Source organism: Plutella xylostella, chromosome 21 (genome assembly GCF_932276165.1).
Source record: "Plutella xylostella chromosome 21, ilPluXylo3.1, whole genome shotgun sequence".
NCBI lineage: Eukaryota > Metazoa > Arthropoda > Insecta > Lepidoptera > Plutellidae > Plutella > Plutella xylostella.
Genome location: NC_064001.1, coordinates 10,393,092 through 10,417,382, shown reverse-complemented (window position 1 = coordinate 10,417,382; position 24,291 = coordinate 10,393,092). Strand labels below are relative to the sequence as shown.

General features: G+C 38.7%; 1 long non-coding RNA gene across 1 annotated transcript; it reads right to left on the bottom strand.

The window, feature by feature from the left end:
- Positions 1-20,920: 20,920 nt before the first annotated feature.
- Positions 20,921-21,854, bottom strand: LOC125490181. Its single transcript, XR_007267532.1, has 2 exons — positions 21,590-21,854; positions 20,921-21,189 (listed from the first exon to the last, which is right to left on the bottom strand). It is a non-coding gene; the product is annotated as an uncharacterized LOC125490181 (long non-coding RNA).
- Between the last annotated feature and the right edge of the window lie 2,437 nt (positions 21,855-24,291).

Genomic DNA, 24,291 nt, shown 5'->3' with positions numbered 1-24,291 from the left:
TTTTTAAACTAAGTTCCAATCTCTTAAGAAGCACTTTAACTTGGAATAAACAGAGAACAGTTACAAGACAAGAAAGACTTCAACGTAATAATACCTGCATTCTGAACTTTCAAGTTAACTTTAAGAATAATAAGTAATAAGAAACACTTATTTTTTATCGCTTGCGCAAAAGGTTGCCATTCCGACTGAAATCTATCACTTTGTTTTATTGAAGAACTGTGGGTGCATCATTCTACTACAACATACACCAATCCATATTCTAACTAAAGATATATAAAATAATGTAAACTTTGTATCAAGATATGCTTTGGTGTACAGACATACTAAGTACAAATCGACGACAAATCAGAAACGATCTCTTACTTAAGAAAAATTAATTTGATAAACTTTTCCTAGATCGCAAGAAGCTTCCTAAGTATTTTATTAAACGTTTTGGTTTATGATGTGGTAAATATGACTTCAAATTAAAAAGAAACCCTGACCTTTCGAAAGTTTTTTTTTTAGGTTTGATAGGATAGGAAGTATAATTTTAGGTTGGAGGTACATAAATAGCGTAGATATTACCGCAAACCCCTTACAGGCATGTGAGACCCAATTCCAGCAATAACTTGCTACGGTCCATGAGCCCATTGCTATTACTGTGATGTGAACATTTTTGTGAGACGCCCTCTGGTTACACTCTACACGAATGTACTAGTTGGAGAAAAAATATTGTAAGAAAGATGATCCACAGGAGTAATGTATGATGATGTACTACTACTCGTGGGAATTAACCGTGCACCTGGCCAGCAAGACCCAGGGGTCACGTCGGGTACGCAAAGCTAGTCAATATGACCTCTGGTTTTTGTCAGTCAGGTGCACAGTTAATTTGCACGAGTAGTATATTCCCGTAACCTACATTTACAGGTGATCAGTAAAAGGTAGATCACAATATGATAAACTTTGCCGTCTTTTAATCACGTTTACGATTTATGTTCTAAAGTACTTTGGTCCGACATAAAGAGATGGAAGCAAATTTAATTCTTTGTTAACATTCAAGTACTTGCAGTCCCCGACACCCCCCGAGCGCCGCCTGGCCCGCACTTCCTCTCCAGCGACAAAACAAGAAAAATACAAGCGAAACTCCCTGAGCGACAACCGAACAACTGTTACTGACAAACTTTTCTCATTACGAATCACGTTAAAGATCTTTATAAAATTCCCAAACGAAATAAAACCTCGCGCAACCTCAAGGTGACTTCATAACAACGTCGCTATTCTGAAACTTTTGTCAAGTTATTACAAAACTCCACATGCATTCAGCATAAAGGATTCACGGACGCAAACCAAATGTCACTCTTTTAAAGCAATTCTCAACAATAAGCAACGGGAATTTGCGACATGTTTTGACTGTGGGATCTGCCTTCAGGGACCTATGACAGACTTGAACAAGTCATATTATATCCTTCCCAGCGGAAAATCAACTCTACTTCTTCTCGAATAACCTTCGGATTCCTTTGGACTTGGGAGTGGTGATCTGTGTTACGGGTTGATGCAAAAGGGATTTTGAGGCGGGGGACGTAAGGGTCTGAATAGCGTGCAGGGGCGCGAAGGCTCCACACGATAAGACAAGTTCGGGAGCGGGTGCGGTGAAAGCTTTCTTGGCAACAACGTTTTTGCTTAGTGTTTTATTTTTAAATCGCGATTTATGTTAGTGGAGATGTGAGCGAACACGTCTTTCAGTCCGCGGATTGAGCCGCGCACATCCCCGCAGGTCTGAAACACAGCAATACATTTTTATTTCATGAAGATTAGATCCGATGCTCAAGAATTTCTGAGGAGCTTCTGATATATTTTTTGTTTTTCTAGGTAAATCGGTTTGTGAGACGGAGCCATTGCTTTTTCTGCTTCTTTGCGTGTGTGTCGGGTCTGAACGTCGTTAGGTGTTCTCGATTGTTTTATTATCAAGTTGTTCCTAGTTGTAGAATATCTCATGAGTAAGACAATGTTGGGGCCCCGGGCGACGCAATGTCTGCTCATCACATGAACTATCACTGCGGACCGCGCCGGGGGAGGCGTATAAAACCTTTTTTTACAGCCGGCTGGTAATGTTTTCGCAATGTAGGCACAATTCAATCAAATCAAATCGCAGCTCCGCAGTAAAACCAAAGATCAGCGGCTCGATTACGTACAAAGGTCTTCGTAACGTCACGGAACTTAACTTCTATCTATATTTGGGTTTTTTAATATGTAAACAAACATAATTATTGATTTTATTAAACTCAATTGACAACATTTCAAATAAAATGCTCACTGATTTTATTTTATTTTCGACGAGATATCACAAATTTAGATGACCCGTATTTTTTTATTTCTTCATATTTCTATGTTTTAATATATTTTTTTAATTTCAAAGTTTAAAATATTTATAGTATGAGTGACGTCACGTCGAGGCTTTGGATAAAAATATTTTCGTTGCCTGCCTAACTTAAAAAAAAAAGTTGGATGACATTAACTTGACATGAACAAGGACCAATCAACTTCAACTTCAACTTTATTTTGTGGCAAGGACCAATCACGAACTTCCGTCATTGACAAGGACACATAAAAGTGACAGACATCTGAGTGATGTTTGTCATTGTCATTGTCAAAGTGACATAACATGTTTTTTTGTTGTTCATGTTTTAGAAGTAAAAGCGCGTTTAATTATTATGCCACATCGTGATGTCACGAATGATAATTTAAATTTTTATGTTTTTCTCTGAAATAAATCAATAGAAAAATTGGAAACATTTTTTTTTGTGAATATTAGAGCCATATCTCTAAATGGTTTTCGAATTTCAACTGTATAAAATTTTGAAATGTTGTCAATTGCCTCTATTACAATAACAATCGCTCACTTACTATAATAATCATTATTACTTTGCTCTCTCTTTATTAGTTACTGCACTGCTGCAGATTGAGGTACCTATGCAGATGACATTAGAAATCATTTTTGAAACTACAATACTTGTACTAAGGGTTCTGCACGTAAACACGTTTACCACTACTTGGTCGAGCTCCCGCGGGGCGCGTAGATCCGGGGAGGGGAGGGGGGAGGTAGTAACTTTGTGCGCTATTGCTATAAACTCGTTGAGGAAGCATCAAGTGATATAGTCAATCTGAGCGCTACGAAGCCGGAATTTTAAGTTACTACCAGTGATGGACTGACGAGGTGGGAGGTGGACTTATTTATTATGTATTATGAGAAGTTATGTTATATACTCTGATGTAGATACACAGAAAATGTCGTGACCAACAAATTTTCTAGAGATACTTATAGAAAATCATATTATCATTTTTCCTAAATCCGTCATATTGGCCTCTCGAGTCATAACATTTAAACCTTCACTTCTGCAACACCCTGTTTAAATTTGTTACTTTCCCGTCACCTTGTATAAACATGACCTGCACCCAGCTCTATAACAAACTAAACGGTTATACCCCGTCACATAGTAACAACTAGCTCACACAGTTTAGCAACTTTGTAAAAATATCTCGCACTCGCGAGAAGATTCGCAGTGAACTTCGCCCCATCAAGCTCTCCGGAGAGCGGCTAACTTCGCGTTACATCAGATTCTTATGCTAAAAATAAACAAGAGTATGATGGATAACATAGCAAGTTATTAAAGATACTTTCCTTGCTACCTCGCTCCTGCTTCAGCGAGCGGAAATAAGCTAGCACACAGTTATAAATAAACCTCTAGTACATTATAAGAAGCCACTCATATTTTTATTCCACGTATGTAACTAATTATGATATATAATTATAATTATGATACCTATAAATAGCATCCTAAGTATCATCAGATCACATCTCATCATCAATATGTAGATTATAAGACGGAATATGTGAGTGTTTCCGTTACTATTTCACGATAAAACAGCTAAATCAATTTTGAATTATTTTTTTATGTGGGAAGCTGTTTCTGATTACCCTGAATTAAGATATACTATTCCCACGGGGAAAACTATTGAAAAATTATGAGCTTTTTATAGCTTCGCTGCGGTAGAGCCGCTAGTATCTGATGCAAACTTTGTCTTACTTCGGTACTCAATCCTGATCTTTCATCTAAAATGAAAATAAAGATTGATTTCTCAAACTCACTCCGTCATAAATACAAACTTGTTCATGGAAGTAAGACATGTAAATGTAAATGCTACAGAAGTAATTTGTCGCAAAATATTTCATTTTTATTATGTATTTTGAATTTGAGTACGTCCAATATTTTTTCCAATTGTACTCATTTTTCTAGAAGAATACCGTCGCTACTGTTCAGTGCAATATTTAAAATATTTTAAAACATATGAATAACGCTAATTGAACCCTTATTATTTTGTACATTACTCGTGATTGCAAATAATAATTACTGCTCATTAGTTTTAACGCGACTTGAAATACGTGTTCAATTAATTGCATAGCAGTTCAAAGCTGTATTAATATATTATCACACTAGACTCGTGTATAATTTGTGTGTAAATGGGATGGAGGATGAGATGGCTACAATTAATTTATGAAGATTAATCTGAGCACTTCATCAGGCCCACACTCGCGATATCGCGGGCTCGGCGGGATAATGCCGCTCACATCACGTGTTAGATACTAATTGATAGGAAATTATAACACACTAGGTGTCGCTAACTAGGTTAGCAACACGATGTCTTTTCAAAGGAAAGTTAATGCGGAGTTATGCTTTATTATGGCAAGCGTAAAAAAATCTGAGGAAAATATCTGCTCCGGCCAGCACTCGAATCCGGGACCTTCGGAGCTGTAGTTTTTATTTATTTTATAAGCGGCAATCGTAATCACACACATTACAGTGATTAGTGTAAATGGAGTCAGCTCCCTTTTTTAAAACCATAAACTACCTATTCTTTGATTCCAACATAGAAATGTTATTTAGTTTGAAATGTACAAACGTGTATTTTCGTGTATTTACGAAGTTGACCGTACTACCGCTGCGCCCTCCTGTGCCGCTCACCACTTGTGTGTAAATCAAACAAACATTACTCTATGAAACAAACGAACATCGTGTGATTAATTACCAACTCCGCTGGCCGCGAGATGGCGCTGCACAAACACCGCAGAGATGTGTGGAACTGGCTGAGACGCAAGTTGCCGATTTTATTACAAGCTAATAAAGTTGGTTCTCTTAGGAAATATTATTAAAGTTGGCGGTGACGGTGACGGAACGCTTGGCCGGATGCGCGGCGGCGGCGGCGGCGGCAGCGGGCCGGGAGGCGCTCCCTAAATGTATTCACAAACTTCAGGCGATTTTGCATGTACTATACATAGATATGGATGTGAAAATTTGTTATTTTTTCTAAACATTTATCAGAAAGCGAATAACCTACTTTGTTGGTAGACTGCGAGGCAGCACGGTGTTTCGAGCGTGTTGTTTGGGCGGTGGGACTTGCCACTGTTTGGTAAATAGATAAATACATGCAATTTCATGCCAGTGTAAGCCATGTTTTATAGTCTACCTCTAATATGGCAGCATAATTTTAATTATTAGGTTCGTACAATATTAATTTTAGTCTGCTTTTCATTTTAGTTTGCCGTTCATTACTCCATGCCATTTGTTCGATAGCTAATACAAAATTTGACACACCTGGTTAAAAATTGTATTTTAATCGTGCGAAATCAATAAAAATGTTTACAGCTCCCAGACTAGCCGGTGAGCATACCTGGCGAGTATCCAACTGCTAGAGCAAGTTGCGGGCGGCACGTTGCGCGCTGCGTGGTACGTTACACGTTACGTTACGTCGCGTCACGCGGCCGGCATTTGGAGCTATTCTGAAACTGGCGGTATTCAACACTTCAGTCAAGTTATAATTATATTTAGTAGGTAAAACCTTCAACAGTTTTTTAAAGACCTTAAATATTAAAAGGTTTCATTGCTTTTTTATTTAATCATGATTGAACGAGAATAAAAGATATTCAAATTGGTTTTGTAAACTTTTTGCGCATTTTTACTGAATTTTTTTTTGGTTTTATTTTGTTTTTCATAAAGCTATGTTGCATTTTTGCTGCATAGGTTGCGAAACATTTACAACTGGGAATCCTTAACATTTTATGAACATTCGTTCCTACTATAAAATACAATTTTACCTTACAAAATTACTAGAATTTCGACTACTGGTAATTTAGTATTTTCGGTTAGGTTGGCTAGTTCCGTTTGGTCGAAAGTTTAGTCGGGGATTTGATAACTAACCTTTTACGAGGATAGTTTTTAAATATTTAGGTACCTAACCTATGTAGCATACTCTGCATACTCTAAAACTGAATTTTGACAACACTTTATTTAGACTAGACACTTACTGGACTCTGACAAAACCTTACTACGACATCAACATACCTATCAGTCTACTGATTCTCGTAGACTCGGGGTGATAGTGCTTTAGCTGTGCACTGATTAAAAAAAGTGATGCCAATTCCAATTTATGTCCAATTAGAAGTTCATTAGCCGTCCCAAAAATATACGAATCTTGTTTTAGCACCTTTAAAATAATGTCGTGCTTGGTAATTACGTTTAATTAAACTTTTATATGTGAAACTGATGCGGCCATGCCTCGATAGACTACAAATGTTTCAACCTAACCTTTCTTATATTTTCAACTCAATTGCAAAGCTCAAAGAGTTACAATGAACACTTTCCAATTTGGGATGTAATTTTCTCTCATAAGCACCAACATCACGATCGCTATTCCTTGCACATTCGTTTTCCAATCACGAATAGTTTTTAGAAATATCTCCGCCATAGCGCGGACATCAGCGGGATTAGCGCCCTTCGTCGATGCATCGCGATACGGGGCGATTCCACACACACCCGAGTACATTCGGGGGCGATTCCACACACACCCGAGTACATTCGGCTGCGATTGCAGAATGTCCGCATTAGAGTCGGGCCCGATACCGCGCTGAATGTTTGGTGCAACGCATAAGAGTCTTATAATCAAGGAAGATACGTATTCTCCTTCTTAGGTACAGGTGACAAACATTACAGCTGGTCTAAGGTCATTCGCCGCATTAAAAAAAAAAAGAAAAACACGCACTCACGCCTTGTACTAATGTACTCCCTTGCGGGGTAGGCAGAGGTGCATTGCTGCACCCACTTTTCGCCAGAGTGTTATGTTAGTCCCAATGTAATAGGGGGCGGGCCTATTGCCATTTTACGGGCACATCCAAGACCCGAGAACAAATATCTGTGTTTAAACAAATATCTGCCCCAGCCGGGAATCGAACCCGGGACCATCGGCTCAGTAGTCAGGGTCACTAACCACTACGCCATTCGGTCGTCTAATGGTCATTCGCCGCATTAATAGCCCAGAAGAAGAAATTACCCAAAAGTAATAACCTAGGCAAGTACTCAAAAATACACTCTTGTATTGACTTGGATGGTAAAACATAGCCGACAAAAAGCTTGTACAGCATCTGCACAGAATTATAATAATATATTTTTGCTGATACTTAAAGCGAAAGTGAATTCAATAAATACGACCTCTTAAATCGACACTAAAGCAATTAAATATATGTTGATATAATGAATAAAACAATAAATGATGCGGAAGCAAAAAGCTGTAAAATACACTTTTAGGCGCTAGGGGGTTTGAAAGCTGCCTCCTGTCGCTTGCGCCCGCGCGATACAAAATGGAGACTCTGTGCAGCTTTGTAGTTTGATTTAGGAAAGCTTAGCTCGACAAATAGCCTATCAGCGGAGAGACCGGGCGAGTCGACACTCGCACAATACTAACTGGACTCTTTACTTCTCCATTACCGTTTTTAACACCATCGAAAAAGTGGGCAGTTATAACTTATAAGTAATGACAAGTAGATATAAATGTAGTGGTTTTACTTTCTGTCTATTTACTGTAACATCATTACAGTCATATACAACTGGGTTTAGCCGAACATCCACCGCCGGCCAAATTCATATTCTATTCATAGAACGCATGGTTGACGTTGAACGTTCGGTTTCAGGATGGTTGGATGAGGGAGACTGAAGAGGTATTTTTGTCCAGCGATTGTTTTACTACTATCAATTGCACCACCATCGCAGGCTATCAGAAAGTGGGTAAGGTGAAAAGGGGAACACAAATAGACATCGTTTGAAAATTCCCAAAGTCGTTGAACAGAAGTTGTTCAAAATGAAGAGTTGAGTCACACTAAAGCACTGCTACAACCCTGTACACAACCTTTTAAGGGAAGAATGAATACAATCTCGCAGACTAAAGCTACTTATGCATATTTTTTTAATTTTCACACCAATAACTGGGTGTCCTTTATTTTTTACGCAATTATAAAACATACGGCGGCCACGGCGTAACAATAACATGCCAAGTGAAATCCTAGCGGTAAATAACGTTAATGCAAACCCAAAATAAAGTCCTTTAAACTGAAAGCTTAATTCCAACGTTGGACCATCGTTGGAATGCCCGAAAAACCACAGGCCACCCTGTGAAAAAATAAGCAGGACATCCGGTTGGCAAACAATGCTAAAGTTGTTAAAAAAAGTTGAATATTTGTTTCGTAAAGCGAATTTTGGGCAAAAACAGGGCTATTCTGCTATACGAGTATTTCTGCCTGATAAACGCAATGGTTGTGGGGGGATTACACGACAATTTTATTTTTATTATTTTTGCCGTTGAGGTTATCAAACTGGCCCTTCATTATGCGAAATTCTGTGCACAGAACACATAAAATAACACTTAATTACGACCATACTTAACATTGATAATGTCACCACACCGTAGACATAATACACGCGCCATGGTATGTAAACCAAAAGGGATAATTAGCTCATTTATGATTCTTATATAACTGTATCACATTTTATTATTCAAGGTCACATGACTATAATAAATCAAATATAGAAGTTAATATTGGTCATACTAAATATCCAATTTACCGGTCGTTGATCATAATAATACTATTTTGTTCCGGAAATATTAGCGGAATCGAGAATTGGAAGCCGAGCGGAAAGAGACGGGGTGCGAGCGAGACGGAACATATAGTTAGTTTCAAATGAGTGTTATTGTTGGAGTGAACGGGATAGCTGATGATGTGGTTGCTTTCAAATGAATGCTAGAGTAAGGCAATGTTTTGTATAGCAACTTTGCAAAAAAGAACCGTGGCTAATTCAAAAGTTTCCATGTGCATTTTTATTGGAATTAAAAATAATAAGTACTTAATAGTATTGGATCACGAATTTTTAATATGTCTGAAACTACGGTAGATACTTTAACGTAAAGATTAACCCTATCAATGTCTATGTTGATACGCCTTATAATGATAACATTCAATACTCACAATGCTCAACTGCCTACTCACAAGAAAGTGCTGTTACAAGACAAGTACCGCATCATAGCAAGCCGAAAAAATGCGGCTACGCAAACGCAGTGGCTACGAAATGTCGTAGCAGCTACAAAGTTTCGTAGCAGCCTATTAAGAAAATGACAAATCAAATAGCTCAGATTTTTTAATTCATCATATATAATATCATGAAGATAGGTCGCGAACGTTATCTGCGTTTTTTAATTAATACAATGACTTGGGGTACACATCTAGAATCAAGATGTGCTGGTTTTTCACACGATGTTTTTCTTCACAAGAGCGACAAATTCAAAATGCCTGTGTAGGTATTTGCACCTTATCATAAAGCCCCTTTAACATCCTTTAAAAGTTAACTAACTATTGGAAATTCGTAGCACGAATCTACTTTAATAACTTTGGTGAGCCCCAACGGTGAAATAGTTCGATACTTCCCAACAATAACAAGAAAAAACTCGTCCACACGGCCACACACCCCGCCACACGTCCGCGCTACACGGTTATTCAAATCACGCGCTAAAAGAAAAGATATTCACTTGAAAATACCTACTAAAAACATTTTTATCTCGAGTCAGAAAGTATAAATACTAAATCGGTAAGCGTGGAGGCTTCACTGAAATCACTATCTACTGGGACATGAATAAAATATCTGAACAAGTTTTTTTTATTCTTCAATTTCTCGTGAAGATCGCGTTTTCTTTTCGATGTTAATACCCGCGGAGCATTATACGAGCAGCGGTGTGTGTGTGTGTGTGTGTGCAGTGATTGCCGGTGTGTGGAAGCCTTTGCATGGAAATGGGGCAGAGATTTTGGTACATTGTGTAAAATATCTCAGAAGGGAGTCGGTAATTTAAACAACGATTAAACAATATGCAATATATCTCTTTTATTTATATTTATTCACATCGCTAAAAGCCCCATCCATACGCTTGCTGTTTGTCACAAACACGGCAAACAGCAAACAAAGTCCCAAACACCAACCACAATCACCGAACACAAACAGCCATCCACATGCTCGGCGAACGCTCATAACATTCCGAACCGGCAAACACGGCGGACGACGAGCTATTACTTTCGGGTTGACATATTTTTATTATATAAATGGACAACATTTCATTTTCTTTACCCTATATTTTTATTAGCTATTCGGAAAGGTTATAAAAAATTAGAGGACCCGTATTTTTTTATTTTGTATATACATTAATTTTTGCATGTTATTTTTAACTTTAAAGTTAATTATTTTAAAACCGGAAGTGACATCATATATTCGGCTCAATTTTTATTTTTGTCTATTGCCTTAGTCTCGAAAAAAAACATAAATGACACTAACAAGTGACATTTAAACTTTGTTTACATGCCAACCAACAAATGGGTCATTTTCAAATGACATTGATATTTCTGATGATACAAAGTAGGTACTTATCATGTAAAAAAATAAGCAGACGCATTTTTTCAGCTGTGTAGGCGGTGGCATGATCTGGGACATATTAAATAGAGGTCATCTCTTAATAAGTACTAACCATTTTATATGATAAATTAAAAAAATTGTCAGAAAGTGTCAGAACAGAATTTATGAAAATGACCCAAATAAACAACAACGACTCGATAAAACGTCAACGTCAATCAAAAATGAAAGTGACAGTTACTTTGTTTTTAAATCTATAGGCTTTGATCATCAAAATGCATCGCACCTGATGCATGACGTCATCAGCACTTTTTTACTATTTTATGATTTTCTCGAAAATGATACATCCAAAAAATACAAAAACATTTTTTTTGTGGCCTTGAGAGCTAAATCTCGAAATGGTTTTCGATTTATAGCAGCTTTAGTTTTTTGAAATGTTGTCCATTAAAGCAAGAGAAAGAAAAAAGGAAAATAAGAAGAAAGCAAAGACGATGGTGGGATAATAATAGTAATTAAAAAAAAATTAAAAACTGACTTCTTCTTTTTAATTATTATTTTATTTTATAGTTTTTAGTTTATTTGCAATAATTTTTAATCAAAAGTAAGATGCAAATGATACCAAAAAGTCCTACTAATCAATACGAATCATTCAAGCCTAAACACGAGGTAGTTGCTATACAGGGTGTTGCAAAATTTGTATACTAAGCCAAAACCTACATGTGCAGCATGGTATATCAAAGCCTGAAACTAAAATCAGAATTTGAAAATTCGCGAAAAAAAAAATTCATTTTCCATAGAAACTTTGTTGGTCACGTGACTTTTTACTATAGAAAATTAATTTTTTTTTCGAGAATTTCCAAATTCTGATTTCAGTTTCGGGCTTAGATATACCCTTTTTGCAACACCCTGTATACCGTTGAGGAGTTCCCTTGACTGCCTTCCGTTTCCATCATCAGATCAGCTCAAGGTCACCATCATATTTTTTTGTTATAAGAACTATATTTATGTTCTTAATTTCAATAGAATCTGTTTTTACCCCTTTACCCACCCTTAGGGGTGAGATAAAATTCTGAAAAAAAAATGGGACCACCTGAGAGCTCAACCCAATACAACAAAAAAAGAATTTTCAAAATCGGTTAATAATCGGCGGAGTAATCGGTGAACATACATTAAAAAAAAAAACCCTACAAGTGTAGCAAGTTGATACGTCCGCCTCCCGCAATGCTAGCGCGCATACTGACCGCTGCCAGACGTGTGGATACGTAGCGAACTGTTTGCCGAACATCCTTTGATCTGGCAAGAAAAACCGACACCGATGCCGAACACTGGCGAACACAAACACAAACAGGCAAACAACGACAAACACCCATCCACACGTCAGTGTTTGCTGTTTGCTGTTTGCTGTTTGCCATTGTTCGCCGAGCGTGTGGATGGGGTATAACACTCAATAATAACCATATTATTAACAATTTTACTTACATTACTGCTCGACGACTCGTTCACGAACATTGAGTATGAATGGTCTGGAGACGAAATAGGCAGACGTTCCCCTCTGGCGGGGTGGTAGGCCAGAAAGGCCCACCGATTTATAAAAACTAGTTGCAGTCTCAATTTTCACTAGACTCAATCTAGTTGGCAAAGCGTTCGTTTCATAGAAAATGATTTGTTTACATACTAAAATGACAGCTTCAATTCATAGAATATCCGGATTCCGGATTTGTTCACAGATTTGGTCATGGTTTATTGTTATTAGCTGTTTCCTAGCAACCAATGTCAAAAAAATGCAATAGTGATGTACCGGTATGTAGATATGTATTAATCGACAAAAAATGTCATAGTTGGAAAGCGTCCGTAGTCGAATTGGCTTCAGTAATCGTATCTGATCACTGAGGTTAAGCAACATCTGACCGTCGGGTTGCCCACTTACTCAACAACTTCAGTGCATTGTACTCATTCAAAAACGGCGATACGGCTCGCGACCTATCACGTGAGTATAAATGTAGAGCGAAAAGCGGGTAACTTCGTTTATTAATCATTCCTAATTAATTTAACTATACCTAATTAATTTGAAATTAGTATTTCTAACCTATGTTCTCGAATTCATCGATAACACTTATCGATAATTGTTACATCCATTTGCAAGAAAAATTAAGACACTGTGTTCATTATTAAATGTAACTTCATGTAACCCTTATTGCTGGGAATTAAAACTCATAATGATATGTCCCATGAGACATAATCATGGTAAACGGTAAAATTTCCCCCCGCAGAAATTGGCAGACTTTTTTGTATCAAGAAAGATCGCTATGACGCTTCCCGAGGGTACACCCGAGTCCGCGTTGTTCTATGTTCACGAATGATGGCTGAGCGAATGAATCTATCTGACGTTTGCTGTCATTGTAAGTGTAACGTCATGACAACTGTCAGTGCAAAGACAGCTGTCAGTGTCAAAATTAGCTTATGGTAGCATACTCGATAAATACGAAAACATTGATAAAAGACTTATTAAAGATATGCGTTGTTACAGTCGGCCATCCTTCACGAACAAGTCCCTTTGTTCATATCCTTACATGTTAATAGTACAATCGAAAATTTATCAGTGTGATTTAATCAAGTACAAATTTTGCTAAATAGTGATACTCTACAATATAAACATATTTTACTATCGAATATAATATAATTCACTACAATAAATTTGTTAATCAAGTTTTAAGTCACTCAAGTACCAATTAGATCTACGGGTTTAAATTTCTCACTCAAACTATTCTATGGCCAAGTGATGTGCAGGCTACTTCCTTCACCACTCATTCTCATTACACATCTGATCGGCCGCATGTTTCAGCCTAGCGAGTTCATACGCCAGACATGAAACATCCTCACTGAACTTATCTATAGTCGAGCAAGCATGGTTACTTCCTTCACCATCAACTTAACACAACTGCATGACTCAAGTCATTCATGGGCTGCGAGTTCATACGCTAATCATACCCGACTTGAGGCATCCTCACTTAAATCACTTATTATTTTAATCAGATCCATGTTAGGATAATAACTTCACATTTTAATCAGTTCAATATTAAGATTATAATTATAATCAGATCAATTACAATATACAGATCATTATTTTACTTCCATGTGTGACAATATAATAAGTTAATCAAATTGCAATTATAATAGATCATAATGTATTAGAATATTAGAATTAATATCTACATTATTTTATCAGGTAGCATTAATGCGGTTCAAAAGTTTTGTAGCCTAAATTTTATGTAAACATTAGTTCACATCATTTTCGCTGTTGGATTCATCTTCACTTGAAGAGCAAGCAGGGGCACTGAAACTTAACCACGGAAATATCTTGTCGATAGCAACTACGGTCTCATATTTCGCGCCTTTTCTCGTTAAAGGAGTATCTTCTACGAGGAAACGGTCATTGGGTAAGACCTTTTTAATCCGATATGGGCCTTGACACTTTGCTTCTAGCTTTTTAGACTGACCTGGTCCCGTAACTATTGCCCTGGCTATTCTCACAAGATCACCCTCTTTATATTCTGTAACTTGTTTCCTACTCTTATCGTACCTTTTCTTGTTTGCCTCCTGATTAGCTATTATCCTTTCACTCGCTTCAGATCGTATGTCATCTAGACTTTTCCCCTCACTCGCATCTATCTCTATGTCATCAATTATACTGTTAAGTAATCCCTGTGCTGGATTTGACACTGTCCTTCCAAACAATAGCTCAGTAGGAGTTTTCTTTGTTACACTATGGACAGTGGTATTTAGGCCTAATTGGATGTCAGGTAGTAATTCGTCCCAGGAATTATTATTTTTACCATGAGCCATGGATCCGAGGGAGGCCAAGATCGTCCGATTGTACCGTTCGACTTGGCCGTTTGTCCTTGGTGTCGCAACTGAATTCAAGATATGCTTGACACCAATAGAATTTATGTATCTCTTGAATTGTTTGCTTGTAAAGCTCGTTCCCCTATCCGTTATGATACGAGACGGTGACCCAAAATAACTAAAGAGCGTTTTGAATGCTTTTATGCTTTCTTTGGTTTTTGTGCTACGGACCGCAGTGATGCTCGCATATTTTGTGAACGCATCTACAATTACCAGGATGTACATATTGCCTCTTTTACTACGTGGAAATGGACCGAGATGATCGGCATGCAGTGTGTGAAACGGCTTATCGACCTTTGGGATTGGGTGGAGCATTCCCTCTTTTGACCCAGATGGAAGTTTATGGTGAGCGCACTCAAGGCATGCCGCCACATACTTTTTAATGAACTTCCTCATTTTAGCGAACCAGAAATGTGCTTGTATTCGCTCCAGCGTCTTATCAAAGCCAAAATGACCGACCTCGTCATGATTAGCCTTGAGAAGTTGCCATCGTACACTTCTTGGGACGAGCCATCGCAGGACGCCATCATCTAAGACTCGGAATACACGACCATTTTTAATTGCGTATTTCTTATAAATTTCTGCAATTTTAGGGGTGTCAGAGTCCTCCAAAACGTCCCTGATGCGCTTAATTTCTTCATCAGCGGACTGCACTGTGGTAATCCAATCTTCTGTACCAACTGACAAAATGTCCAGGGTGTGAATACCGTCGTCAGATGCTGGCAATACCGGGCCTCTGCTTAGCGCATCGACGTGAGACATCTTTTCACCTGGGCGGTACTCAATCTCACAGTTGTATTCTAAAAACTGTATCCACCATCGTGAAATCCGTGGTATGAGATCTCTTTTGGTAAAAGTCGATCTTAGAGCGTTGCAGTCGGTGACTATTGTAAATTTTATTCCAATAAGATAGGTCCGAAATTTACTCAACGAACTCACGACTGCAAGCGTCTCCAGTTCGAAAGAATGTAGTTTCATCTCATCTACTGTGGTCTGGCGACTATAGTACGCTACTGGCCGCCAGGGATCGGAGTCTTTTCTTTGGAGTAAAATACCTGCAACTCCAAACTTGCTCGCATCTGTATGTAGTTGCGTTTCTGCAGTATGATCGTAAAGTGCTAGAAGAGGTCGCTCAGTCAACAATGTTTTGATCTTTTTGAAGGCTTCCTCTTCAGCACCCTGCCATTGCCATGGAGTATCCTTTTTCAGTAGACTCGTTAGAGGCCTCGCTATCAAAGCGAATCCTTTCACGAACCTTCTGAAAAAGCTTGCCAGTCCAAGGAACCTCCTTACCTCGTGTTGGTTTTTAGGAGTGGGGAAACCGGATACCGCTTCAGTTTTCTGAATACCCGGTCTAATACCGTCTTTATCAATCTCAAATCCAAGAAAATTTATTTTTTCTTGGAAGAATTTACATTTTTCCATTTTAAGAGTCAGACCGGCTTCCTGTATGATACCTAGTATCTCCTCTAGACGGGACAGCCCCTCTTCATAGTTCTTGGATGGTATTAGTATGTCATCCATATAAATTACGATATATGGAACCTTCGACTTACTTAATATTTTGTGCATTGCCCTCTGAAATACAGCCGGGGCATTCGCCAGACCGAATGGGACGCGGTTGTATTCGAATTGACCATCCGGCGTGACGAATGCGGTCTTTTCCCGTGACTCTTCGGCTATTGGTATCTGGTGATATCCAGATGCCAAATCGAGTGAGGTGAACAGGGACTGACCTGAAAGTTGATCCAAGAGGTCCTCGATCCTTGGAAGCGGATATTGGTCCCTTTTAGTCCGGCTGTTCAAGGCTCGATAGTCCACGCATAGTCTCTTCTCTCCAGACTTTTTCTTGACAAGGACTATCGGGCTAGCATATGGTGAACTGGATTCACGCACAATGCCATGCTCAACCATATCACTGACCATATTCTGAACCAATTTACGTTCTGAATGAGCTAGGCGATATGGCCTATAAACGACTGGAGTGGAGTCTTTTAAGTGAATCTCCATCTCGGTTACATTCGTGTATCCTAGATCGTGCATGCCAGAGGAGAAACAAGTTTTATATTTATCTAGTAGGTCAATACAGCCCTGCTTTTGAGAGGCTGACAAATGGTCGCCACAATCGGGTGTCGACGGTAACTGAGGTGTTGATACATTGCACACACTTAGATTGTGGGAGGTATCATTCCCTTGGCCTACAAAATGTGCCCGGGTTATAAGGGTATCTTCCTTAAAATGTATAGAGTTTTGGCTGACATTTTGAATTAACAAATTGCATTCAGTGTCTCTAATCTGATATTCTCCCGGCAATAGGTAATATTCGTAACCTATTTGACCCCTAATGGAGCCACCGACGTAAATGTTACCATTGCAAGCAGTATTAGATTTTACGGGGATAGCTGCCATCTCCCCAGCATCTATTGTCACGTCACAAGTTGCTGTGAGGTGAAGTTTCAGCTCGTTTTCGCGCCCAATTCGCTCAAATTTTAAATAAGTGGGGGTTTTAATTATCCTTATACTTGGTCTTTCGGTGAAACTGTGACCTAGCAATATGTCGCAATTAATAAGGTGATCATCCACAACAAATACCTCAACCATTGTCTCTAAAATTCCCTGTACTTCGATGTTCACCAAAGTTCTGCCCAGCGGTAAATACGGTACGTTGCCTAAACCCCGAAGGTACGGACCACTCACAACGTCCCATGACAGTTGTAATCGCAAAGCCTCACTTTTACGTATAAGTGTCGCCTGACTCCCTAAGTCTAGCTGGCAAATACTAGGGATGGCGTTGACGTTAATTACCATTCGGTATTTATCGTTACTACTTTCATCCGTATAAACTTCAAGAACATTTTTATCTTTAATTGAATTACCATGGTCTTTAGTTTTTGGGCACTTAGAAGACTCATGACCTAAGTAATTGCATACACTGCATTTAACAAGTGGTTTGGGACACTTAAAGCTAGGGTGTCCAACGCCATTACAGTTGAAGCAAGTAACCTGTCTTTTAACATTATTATTATTCTTAGGTTGGCTTGCATCCGAGTTCCTTAATAAAGTTCCATTTCCCAAACCATTATTAACGCGCCTGTCTCGACTGGAGTCTTTGTGTGTGTCGTTTATATTTCGATTGTGCTTAATGGTCTTAAAGAACTCTAATACGTCTTCAGGTTTATCAAATTTAGCCGCTTGTGCCCCAACACGGACTCCTCTATCGTCAATTCCGTAAAGTAAACAGTCCACCGCTTGCCGTCCAAAGATTTTACATCTATTTAAAAGGTTAACCTTTGAAAAATAATAAATCTCGAGGGATTCACCAGGGCGCACCCGTCTATTAAGCATCTCTGTTAGGAGTTCTGCATAGTTTTCAGTAGCGGGAAAAGATTCTCTTAGCATAACTTTCCATTCTGCCCAGGAGTGCTTAATAGACGGCAGTCCCTGGTACCATGTCTTAGCAATTCCAATAAGTTTTGGCAGGGCATAGTGTACCGTTTGCCTGTCAGTCCAGTTGTAGATTTCAGAGCACTCATCAACTTTGTCGAGCCAAACATTGACTGTCTGCTCTTTTAATAGTGGATCAAAGTCCGGGATGACGTTAGTTAAGGAGGCAAATGATTCACGATCCCCTGCCTTAGATTTTAATATTTCCAAGAGGCCCTCAAGTAATCCTACAGGCATTGAATTAGGCTGCTTAGAATTGTTATCAGAATCAGGTAAACATTGCTTGGTTGGCGTTGTCAGTGATCGGTTACGGTGGTCGTTAGTTCCAAAATTCGATACAGGTATATCAGTACACCTGCGGGCTTTATCCCGTTCACGTTCCGTTAGCCGATCACGGTCTCTACGTACCTCCCTCTCAAGTGTCCTTAGGCGTTCTCTCTCCTTCGATAGCCGGCGTTCTCGTTCCCGCAGACTACGGAGGCTTGTACTGCTTCTGCTTCGGCGGCGGCTAGGACGGCTACCACGCGCTGGTGAGCGACTTCTTGATTGACGCCCTCGTGACGCGTCGTCATCACGGCGAGTGTGGCTGCGGCTACGCCTCGTGCTCTGTCGCTCATCTCGGCTATGATTCCGCTGACTTCGGTTGTACACTCTCTCTGTTGTCACTCTTTTTTCTCGTCCGACTTCTTTCCTGCTCGGGCTGCCACGGCGGCTCGTGCGACTATCACGCCCTGCTGAGCGGCTTCGTGATCGTCGTCCTCGCGGTTCGTCGTCACCTCTGCGAGAGCGGCTACGGCTTCGCCTTGTGCTCGCCTGGTGCTCTCGGCTCTGGCTCCGATGCATCCCGCTGTTGCGGTGCATTATCGCTTCACTTGTCGATTTTCTTTCTCTGAAACTCGAAACAATATTTTCCTTCTTGTAATCTGTTAATATAAGTTTTTGTGGCCTATCACTTTCGTTAAAAGCAATTAAAATTCATCTAAATCCGTTCGCATCGGGATAACTACAAATTGATATGTGTTTAGCTGTATGTCATTAAGCATTAATAGGCGTCTATAATCTTCGTAGGGTAGTATTTTCATGAAATATCACGACATGGAGACACAATAAAAGTTTAAAGTAAATAATTAAAGGAAAAACATGGCTACATTTAATCCGTTGAGATCGAATAAATTGTTGTGTATTTTCATAAAAAATTTAGTAAGTATGTCTAATCTGTTTGCTATTTAGCCTTCTGGATACGTATTTCACTTCTTTATGGATTACAAGCAAAATGTGCAAATAAATGGCGATTGGTAATCCATTCGCATCGAGTCGGTTTTTAATTATTTTGATTTAAAACTTAAATTCCTGGGCTAATTAACACATTGTCTTACCTATTTGATGTATATTTCACATATGAAAGCACATAATTCTAACGCATAATCAAAATCAATGTAAATATATTATAAGAACGAAAATTCAATCCATTTGCATCCTAAAAATTGCAATTCAAAATGCGGGTAAGACACTATGGAAATCTTTTTTGGCTAGTAATTTCACTAATATTACGTATATTTTTAGGACATACGATATATTTCATATTGAATAACGATCAGACTTGTGGGGTGGTATTTACAAATCCAAATTTATTTGTTTTATCCCACTTCTGAGATGTAAAATATCTCAGAAGGGAGTCGGTAATTTAAACAACGATTAAACAATATGCAATATATCTCTTTTATTTATATTTATCCACATCGCTTAACACTCAATAATAACCATATTATTAACAATTTTACTTACATTACTGCTCGACGACTCGTTCACGAATGATGGCTGAGCGAATGAATCTATGTGACGTTTGCTGTCATTGTAAGTGTAACGTCATGACAACTGTCAGTGCAAAGACAGCTGTCAGTGTCAAAATTAGCTTATGGTAGCATACTCGATAAATACGAAAACATTGATAAAAGACTTATTAAAGATATGCGTTGTTACAATTGCATTGATATTGTTAATAATTAATATTTCGATGATATAATTTGTTTTAGAACCCGTGCTGAAAATATTATTATGTTGTGTTTCTGTAAGTAAGTAATGAGTGTCATAATGATAATATATGAGTGATAATAAATTCCATTTCGATATCATAGATAATGGAGTTAAATCTGCAATTACTTATAGTTATCTGAATAAATTTATTCTTATTCTTATTGGTTAAATTTGTATAGCGTTTTATTATCCCATTAATTTTATTATAAACATGGTATTCTTTTGTGTTTGAACTACCTATCTAAAATTTACTGTACAATTTGATAAAATAAGAAACTCACTAAGAAGCACAGTTGGTAAGACCTTTTCTGTTGATAATTACAAAGTGTTCCCAATAAAAATAAATGGTTATTTATTGACAAATAAAAACAAGCAAACTTACGTAGGGTTCTAATGAGGAAACGAGTTCTAATACATACCACTGAAGCCTAACTTCCCCGAAACGTATTGAAGGGGGGCCGGACCTTTTCCCGACTGGGCAACTTATTGGTTTGTAGATTTTGTACCCAACCTTTTTTCACCCCGAGCTTTAATGATAAAAGTTTTGGACACCCCAAAGTTTGCCAGCTTTTTACATTAATTTATTCATGGCCTCAAAAGATTATGTAAAAGTCGATCGCCCCTATGAACAAAGGTTCGTTATTAACACAGCCTGGAAGTACATAAGTTTACTTTTGTAATTAATCTGAGTGTGGTTTATTTAAAGCATAGAGTATGTAAGCCAGTGTGACGTTCCCTACCTATTTACCTATCGTCCCTACTGGGAGGTAAATGAAAGAGGTAGGTAGGTCCAACGAAAGTAATTTATTGATGGCCGCAGGCCACCTAAGTCGGTAGAACGGGTCGTGGTGTGTCGGCCTAGTATCTGATTTCACTGCGTAGTTCAAGCACTCCCCTGGATGGTCAGATGCCGGTGGAACAGGTCGTCAGCCACTGGCAGGGTTGTAGGTCGCCGTGCTCAGCTGTAGGTCCGAAGCGGAAGCGAAGCAGAGGGTGATGCAGCAGTAGGTAGCGAAGCGAGAAGCCTAGGTCTTCTAAATCCCGTACTGAAACCCTGGAATGGCCAACGAAATACGTTAGGAATGATTCCATAACGTTCCGTGTTACCACCGACGGCAACGCATTGTAGGTAAGTACTTATGTAGCAAGCGGTGCCGTGGTGAAAACAATCAGAACGGAGTTTACAAATGCGAAGAATTAAGTAGGCTTTAAATTTAACAAAGGATAATGAATGCAGAAGGCAATTTAAAAGAAATATTTAAGTTACAAGTTTAAAAATGAAAATATTAAAAAGGTGAAGGTAGGATACGGTATTCAAGACGCGACCGCTGGAATATTCCAACGGTCGGTTGAACACCGTAACCGCCAATAAAAAGACAATCAACAGCAATTCGAAAGCTAAGAAGAAATGTTAGCACACAAATTAAAATAAATAACATTTGTTCACAACTTACCCAATATGGGGGTTTGAGGATCTATGTAAAACACAGGTACACAGAGCCAGCAGCGCCTTGTATAGCGGACCCGGAACGGTTAGGACACTTAAGGTGCACTATCTATTTAAAAATTTACTTTTAAGTCGCAATGATATGTGCGAAAGCAATTATTATTCAGATGCGCAAGCGTACGTTCGAGTCCAGTGATGGCAAAGCTAATGAATGACTAGCGAGCGGCGACAGCCGTTGAAAGTGTCACGATGTCACGGAATGTTAAAAATAATACCAGTTTAAGTTTCCTTAAGTACTTAAAAAAAAAGGTAAATAAATTCCAAGTTTTTTTCCAAAACTCGTGCTCACGTTATTATGTTTTGCTCAATGATGTAGTTAATAGCATTTTTGCAACTTATAATTATTTTTTTTAAATAGTAACTTACTAACAGTTATTAAACTCTCAACAATATTACAGGTTCCATCTATAAAACTCGGCACTGAAATTCGACTCGCACAGACTCTAAGCGAATTCATTGCAGTTTTCGGTCCACAAATCTTTCAAGACTGCTTTATAGCTAATCGTTTGCACAAATATACATAACAACAAATAACGGTCTGTCCGGACGCGGCCCATACATCGCCGCGTCCACGCCGTTACAGCCAGCGCCGATATAAAACTAGTCGCACTCGATAATGTATTGTTATCTATTCCGAGCTTTCAATTGCACTTGCGAAAATGAAATGATGGTTTTGAGTGTATTTACTCGGTGAAGTCCTTATATTTATAACTAGCTGTACCCACGAGCTTCGCTTCGCCTTAAAAAGTTTTCCCGTGGGAATTCCGGGATAAAAAGTAGACCTAGTAGTAGTAGGGTCTAGACCATATACTGTATACCAAATTTCATTCAAATCCGTTCAGTAGTTTTGGCGTGAAAGAGTAACAGATAGACAGACACAGTTACTTTCGCATTTATAATATTAGTTAGGATAAAGTAAGTAAGTAAAGTAAAAATGTTTATTTCCTTTAAAAATATACAAGAGATGGTGAAATATAAAGTAGGTAGGTGGGTATATTATTTTATGGGGGACACTTATAAAATATTTTAAATGTTGAATCCAAATAACATAATTACAACACTCGGTACCATGCCGAAGCATAGGAATTCTTAAACGATATAATAAAATATAGCAGCGGACTGCTAAGTATTCTCTGTTCATGACGACACGGCATAACAATCAGTCGTTAAAAAAAATACGAATTATACTAAATAACCACACGATAAACCTACTCTAGAGTATCTTATCTACGGAGACTTTGAGCACCGTGCATCCCAATAAAATGACCAAAAAAAATCCCCGACATCTGCGTAAATAGATTCATTTTAATTTCAAGTTCAATTTACATTCCTTCACCCGACACAGTGGGCGATCTTCACAATTATTCAGGCATCTCGTAGCCAGCTGTATATACAGGGTGTCTCGTGAACTCGGTGTGTAGCTGGCTGTATATACAGGGTGTCTCGAGGGACCCCGACTGATTGAAAAAGAAAACAGCTTCGGTCCGCGATTGATTCCCCGCGCTCACACTCGTGTCTCGACTCCAGCTGCCAGACCGAGAGCTGGTCAATCAGAAATACAGCATTTGATACAGTTAGGCTCAAAGTTCATAAGCTTTAATGAAAGTTAAAGTAAAAGTATGTATACTTTCTCCATTCTCCGTTGTACTTACACTAATTTTATATAATTCTTACAAAAGTGAATAGGCTTCATACCTATGTAAAGTCTCTGTATGCCTATGACTTAGCACGAAAGTAGATTCGTCGCGAAGAGTGTTATTTTGTTTGATAGTTAAAGATCGAGCTTTAAGTATTTGTCTTTTGTGTCAGAAGTTAGATTTTTATAATAAATAATTATCTGTTTTTTGTGTACCTACACCATGACCTCAACTCTACCACCATGTTGTTCTCCATGACATGACACGGAAAGTCGGAAGTGACGCGGCCTCTCCCGGCCCGACACTCGGACAAACAGCGGTCTCTTCCGGTCGCCTCGTTAGCCCCCGCCCCGCCCCGCCGCCCCCGCGCCTCACCCCCGCGCTCGCCCGCGTGGCTAGGACACTATTTGCATGTCTTCTTGATGTTGCCCTCACAAGCAAGACGGCAAAAAGTAGAAGCTAAAACATCTAAGCTAAGAGCGGAGAAGATTTGATTTATGGTTATTTTAAACAGCTTTCTTATTTTCTTTATAAGGACTGAGTAAATTTCAAATAAGTATATAAACTAAAGGTATAATATGCCGCATTCACACACGGATAACTAAATCGAAACCCAATCCGGCCACTTATTCAAAAGTTCACGTTACACGAAAACACGTACAGTGAGCACCCGCGAGCTCCCACTTTACCCTAAATCCCGGGAAATTAGATGTCAAACCGCGCGAGTATTATACATAAATAATAGGAACCGCCGCAAGTGTAGGCAGAAACCTTTTAAAACGAAAACGAAGTGCTACCGTAACTTGAACTCAGTGAGTCTCGCTACCCTACCGTCGTCTCTTTTAAAGTAAAGTGATCCGAATGATACCTATTACTCGTAAGATAAGACGTAAGAGGTATTAATTTGACTTCTTTTCAGTTGCCTGTGGTGGCGTTGATCGAGTGTTCAACTATTCAGTGTTATATTGTATCTGAAAACTGCTTGTTGATACAAAAAATATTTTATAAATGG